General features: G+C 38.8%; 1 pseudogene; it reads left to right on the top strand.

Annotated features, from left to right (window-relative positions):
- The window catches only part of LOC101570657, a 194,264-nt pseudogene that overhangs the window by 418 nt on the left and 187,008 nt on the right, over positions 1-6,838 (top strand).

The following is a 6,838-nucleotide window of genomic DNA, read 5'->3' as shown; positions in this document are numbered from 1 at the left end:
GCTAGTCATGTTGTGACAAGCAATAGGTACTGAGACAAATAGGCTTTTAGCAAGAGAATGCATATTAATCTAGCTATGAGTTGTCCTGCTAATGTTTGTTAGAGCTATAGGCTTTAAACTTTTCCAGTGTTTCTTTTTTCATCTCTATTCCTAAGGAATCATATGTGCTACCTCTTAAGAGTTTCTGGTTTTCAGATCTTTTGCTATAAGCTGTTGATATAGTAGAGTCTTGCCAGTATGGCAGTAGAGTATACGAGGGGGTGAGCACTTTGCAATAATTTAATTCGTCTCTTACTGAACAGTGCTTGGTTCTAGGCCTTGACAAGTGTTTCTATCCTTCCTTCAGTGATACAGCTTTCATCCCCTATCCTGTACTCTCCCTGACCACAGTGTTTTTAACTATTTCTTAAGTTGTTTTCTCTTTCAACTTGTGGTATATTTTTCTCCTTTTCACATAAAGCAGAAAGACAACAGGGGCTGAAAGAGGGGGAATTTCTTTTTCCAACCTGGTATACCCTCTTAGAATTGTGCTCTGGCAAAGACTTTTTCTGGAGTATATACTGGGCATGGCTTGGTATTGTTATAGTCCCCTCCGCTTACACCAGAACAAAGAGGGAATGTTTCTGGGATCCTCACCAAGAGAAATTGGAAAGATTTCTGGAAAGTTCATGGAATTGCAGGGCCTCCCAAGACTGTCATTAGTGCTTCTCCCTTTTATATTGGTCCACATTTAGTCTCAAGCAATTTATCACAACTTCTGCTTCTATGTGTTCCTGCCAATTTATATTTCCAGTAACTTCTATCTAATGAAGCAGATGCTTATATTACCATAAAATAGCTGCTCTGTGTCTCAGGGGATGTGCCTCAGATTTCAGGAAGGCATTTTGCCCCAAAGAATTAGTTCCTTGATGAATTCCAGGAAAGTTTACTTCAAGTTTTACTCTGTCCTGATTGATCTTGTTGCAAGGATGTGGTGACAGTATCCAAGCTCCTTACAGGCAGCTGGAAGCAGAAGTTTCACTACTGACTTTCAAATTTCCATTGCAGTTTGGTTCTTTGTTTTCAACACAAAAGTAGTTGATGCTGGCGTATGTAAATAAAGAGGTGTTTGTCCAGGAGCTATTGAGAACAGAGGCAGCTTTGGGCACCATTGAATAAGAAAAATAAGAAAGCTTTCAGTGACATTTTAGCTATCGTATTTCCACTGAGACGAAGAGATTTCAACTGTTTTCAATACCTCTATTACTGTATCTCAAATTCAAATTTCAGAAATGAGGAAAGGAAGCATTACGGAGGCAGCGAGAATTTAGAGGTGAGAAGATATGCAACAAAATTATCCAAAGAGCATGTACAACAGCATTAGATTACAAAAATGTGTTGATTTGGGGGGTTTTCTGCGCTGATAGCCTACAGAGTTCCTCAGCGGATGCTCAATGTTCCTGGCATCTCCAGCTTTCCGGGGTCTCCACTCCATCTTTAACTTTATTTCCACAGCTTCAGGCACTGTCCTTTCAGGGACAGTTTGCCTGCCCTCCTATCCCTGCCTTTGAAATCTGGGTAGAGGCCTCTCCAACCCTACAACTCTTTCACCCTACATTCCTATAAAACTAGCATAAAGAGCATAATGCTAAGGTCTGCTGCCAGCTTGAGCAGCGGTTGATCCATTTTGCACATGACCACAGCAGTTCTTGAGCACCTACTTGAACAAAGCAAAATGAATCTCAAGGAACCAATTCCCAAGGTGACTCTGCTCAAACAGAAAGCCCAGAAGCTCTCTTCTCAAATTAAACATGTCATGGGTGAGGTCTCAGTAATTTCTGAGATGCCCTTGAGATATCTTTCTTTTTATCCTTGTTCAGAGTACTTGGTTTCTTTTTAATGGTGCTTAATCTCTTTAGAAACCACAGTTCTATAGCCCTATCTTTATAGTCAGCCCCTTTTAGCCAAAACTTAAGTGTTTCCACTATTTCTGTTCTAGTTTTTTGTTGTTGTTCTTCCATATTCATACTATAAACCTGATAAGAGCAACCAGTAGAGCTCATGCAACAGCCTTAATATTGGGCTGCCTTGAAATTTCTTCCACCAGATAAATTAGTACATCATCCTTAAACTTACCTTTCCACAATGTCTCAGAAAATGGGCAAAATGTAATTTTTTTCCCTGGAATATAACATGTATGACTTTTTGTCTACTTCCCAACAGACTCTTTGTTCCCAACTGAAACCTTTAGAGTCTGGCCTTTACTGTCTGTATTCCAATGAGTATTGTGTGTGTCTGAGCTCCAATCAGAATCACTTACCGGGCTATGCATGCAGTGTTCTAGGGCTTTCCTAGGCTCCTTTCTCCACATTTTCCCAAATACCTTACCCAAACCAGTTCTAAACTATAAGGTCAGGTACACACATAGCCATAACTCCAATTCTGGTACCAATTTTCTGTATTGGTCACTTTCACAAAATACTTGACATCTGCAGTCTAGAGGAGAGGTTTAATTTAGCTCATTGGTTCACTCTGTGGTTGGCTCCTTCATGGGCAGAAATCCTTCATGTGGTATAAGGGAGTGATGGAGGAAAGCCACTCCACACACAGCAGCCAGGAAGTAGAACAGGATAACCCAGAAGAGAAGGGCCCAGGACCTGCTATACACCCCAGGTCAGGCCCCCATGACTCACTGAAATACGCACAGAAGTGTGCTTCACTGGTCTCCTAGGCAGCTCCCAAGCCAGTCAAGGCAAGCATGCTTATCTGGCACAAGCAGTGAACCACTGATGGGGGCAAGGACATTCGAAAGAAGGAAGGATGTGGCTCAGTGGCGAAGCACATGTCTACCATGCGTGAGGCTCCGGGTTTGATCCCTAACAAGAACAAATTCTAAAATTCAGCAATCTAAGGAATTAAAAATGTTTTTAAAAATGCTTTTACATGTAATACATGGAGCTAATGAAAGGCAACACAGACAATATTTGTAATGGACAAATATATAAGGCTTGTCAAAAGATTTAAAAAGTTCTGATACCTTCTGTTTACTATACACATGTTTTTTATTGAATGCATATCAACTTTCTGGATTATTATTATTATTATTTTTTTTTTTTTTTGGCGGAACCGGGGATTGAACTCAGGTCCTTGCGCTTGCCAGGGAAGCGCTTATTCTATTGAGCCATCTCCCCAGCCCCTTTCTGGATTATTTTTAAACTATCATTAAGATCTATGATATTGTATTAAAATGAATAATTATTAACCTCAAACATTCTTTCTTCTGGGTCTGAGTGTATGCTTGTAATCTCAGATATTCTAGGTGATGAGGTAGGATTATAAATTTAAGGGGCAACTAAGGAAAAAAAAAAAAGCATTAAGTATAGTATGTGGGTTCAGTTCCCAATATCATGCCCCCATTATTTCTTTACAAGTCTTTTTATTTTATAGTATTTGGGGGGGGTTGTGAAGTATGAGTATTTTTTTAAATTTAATGATCTATTGCACTTCATGGTCACCAATAATAATAAGGTACTACATATTTGAAAATAGTTAAAATAGATTTTTAATGTTCTTTTCTTCACTTGTACGTGTTTATAGTATATAATGAACAGGTAAATAAGGCAGATTAGAGTCATAATTTCTAACTCTTGGTACCCTAAATGGCATACGTCTGTTTCTTGTTCCCTCCAATCAAGTGATTGAATTTGAAATCCCAACAAAATTGGAACTTAAAACTAAATTCCCTTCCCAATAAATGAGAAGCAATCAAACAGAATTACAGTGAAGTTTCTTTTCTAGTACTCTGGAGGGAGCTTGGGTTTAAGTCACACTCTGGAGACTAGACTTTCCTCTAGGGAATGAAAAGTTAGGACATTACTGAAATAAATTCAGAAGGAACAAGGAAATAGCTTTTTGGCTATCATGTTTTTATAGAAGTTGCAAAGTAGTTTTTCAGATGCTGTATTGTCAGATCTTTAATAGACTAGTATTCTGCTATCTTTATACTTCCTTATTTTTATGTATTTAGTGCAGGGTCTATAGGGTCTCACTACACAAATCAGACTCCTGGTGATCTTCCTGTTTTTTCAGCCTCCCAAGCTCTAGGATAAAAGGTGCGTGCCACCACACCCAGTCTCATGCACAGTCTCAGTGCACTGCATGCCGGGGATCAAACCCTGGTCCCTGTGTCTGCCTAAGCAGACACTTTAATTCACTGAGCTCTCTGGCCAGCCCTACATTTCTTAAGAAAGTAAAGCATATGTAGAGCAATTAAAGTGGTGTTAATTGTTATATTTTTACCAGAAAAATTAAATGCTTACAAGAAATCTAACAACAACATTAAAAAGGAAAAACCTCAGGCCATTTCCTTATCTATATTAGGGATACAGCAATAAAAATCTTTAAGTTAGAAGAAATAAGTGTGTTTGATTCAAAACCATTGATAGCATCTGTAGCAGGATAGAATGGTGCAGGCTTTGTTTCTTCATTTCAGGCCTTACGTATTAAAATAGTATATCGATTTTTTCTGAGAGTTGATACTTGGTGCCATATAGTTCCTTATCTTTTCTTTTTTTCTTATTGTATCTGCTTAATACAATAGGAAACCCAGTAAATTGGCACTCATTACCTCTGACAATTACAAAATCAAACATCAACATTGATTGCAAGAGAAATACAACATAGAAACGTAGATATCAACTACATGAAATAAGACACCTAAATAGTGATTTTTTAAAATCTTCTATTTATTTATATATTTGGTATAGAGTCTCAGTGTGCAGCTCAGACTCATAGTGATCCTCCTGTCTCAGCCTTCCCAGTGCTAGGATTATAGGTGTGTGCCGCTACATTTAGTTTCAGTGTCCAGCTTAGTGCCCAAGGGCTGGCACAGCATGTGGTACTGGGTATCAAACCCAGAGAGCCTTGCGCTTACCAGGCAGATACTTAGACTGCTGAGCTCTCTCCCCAGCCCCTGTTATTATTATTTTTTTAACTGAGAAGTCATTAGGCCCATATGTCTTGGGTTCTTGTGTAAGCAAACCTCAGCCCACTTCAACATAACCATGAAAACACATGACCTTAACCAATGAGAAACTGCCAACCAAACTTGAAGTAGAGACTTAACCAATCAGAAATCATGAGTGAACCTCACCTAGGAACTTTCTACTTTGACCCATGAAATATATTTGTTGCCTTACTTTTTTAAATAGTTCATGAAAGTCTCCCTGATACTCTACTAGGTGAATGCTGAACTAGTTGGATGCTGCTTGATTCATGAATTGCTATCTGCTCAAACTCTTCAAAATTTTCATGTGCCAAAGATTATTTTTTAACTGTTCACAATTATGTGATTCAGAATATATTCCTTATCAGTTCTGATTGTTTGTTGCCATTAGACAGTATCTCTTCACATAAACATTGATGAGATATTTCAGAGTTCTGCAGTGTCTATGATTATATACATTAATCCATTCTTCAAATATTTACCTGTTACTCAGATGACCGATAATCATGTGACAAGATGCTTAATATTAGTAACTGTTAAAGAAATGCAACTCACAACCAAACACTACTTCACACCCACCAGGAAGGCTTAAAAAAAAAAAAGGACAGACAACAAGTGTTGGTGAGGAAGTTAAGAAATCAGAACTTTCATTCCCTATTGTTTGCTTACAAGTGATATTACAAAAGAATGTAACCAATTTGCGAAAGTTTGGTAGCTTTTCAAAATGTTAAAGGTAGAGTCACTTGGAGCCTAGAATTAAGGTTCAGTGATATTATCCCTAGCTATATACCAAGAATACATACGTAGTTATTGTATTTGACAATTGTATTTGACAATTAGAAGTTTGTGGTAATCTGTTTTAGTTTATATCTAAAATGGCACCCCCCCAAAAAAATAAATAAAATAAAATAAATAAATAAATAAAATAAAATGGCACCCAAAGCCTCATGTGTTGGGAAGGTGACTAGATTTGGGGGCATTATAGGTGACATGCTGACAGGAGGTGAGGTTTGATTGGAAAAGGCAGGTCACTGTGCCTGTGACCTTGAAGGGCGTGGCTCTGTTTCTGGCTTCTTCCTCTGCTCTCTGCTCCTCAGCACGTGAGAGGCTTTCCTCTGCCAGCCCCTTCCGCCATGTCTTCCCACCTTGATACCCACAGACCACGGACTAAAAACATGAGCTGAAAGAAACTCCTCCTCCTTTAAATTAAAGTGACTAAGATAGACTTTTGGTAGCAAAAGTCAGTGATTGTTGTGGCTCTACTTGGCCATGTAGTTGAGAAGCCACAAAGGTTTGGAGATGCTGGTTGGCAAAACAGACTTGAAGGCTGCAAGCCAAATTTACTGTGATATTTGTTAGAGCTCGGATGACCAGAATACTTATAGAAATGCAGACTTTAGAGACCAGACTTGGGAAGTCTAAATTGAGCAGAGAGACTCCATTGGCAACACAGACCATGTGTGTTACACTCTGGCAGAATATTTATCTACATTTTGTTCAGGTTCTAAGACTTTGTGGGAGATGGAGATTAAGGGTAGCAGGTTAATTAATCTGGCAAGGAAATTTCAAAGCAGGCCAATGTTCAGGATATGGCATAGATACTATTATGGGCTTTTAGCCAGGTTTATACTGAAAATCAGAAGCAAAAATCTTTTTGAAAAGTTTTCAGTTTCACTCTGCAAAAAAAGGGCCTTCAAAGTTGGTGCTAAGGAAGACAAACTGGTTGCTGAAAAGATTATCATTAAAAGGAAGCCAAGGGGCTGGTGAGATGGCTCAGTGGTCTAAAGCACCTACTTAGAACAAGCTTAGCAAAGCACAGGGACGGCGGTTCAATCCCCAGCACCACATGCCAGC

The sequence above is a fragment of the Octodon degus genome, unplaced genomic scaffold, assembly GCF_000260255.1.
Source record: "Octodon degus isolate 3935 unplaced genomic scaffold, OctDeg1.0 scaffold00047, whole genome shotgun sequence".
Taxonomy (NCBI): Eukaryota; Metazoa; Chordata; class Mammalia; order Rodentia; family Octodontidae; genus Octodon; species Octodon degus.
The sequence above is the reverse complement of the archived record's forward strand: the minus strand, read 5'-3'. Positions and strand labels throughout refer to the sequence as shown.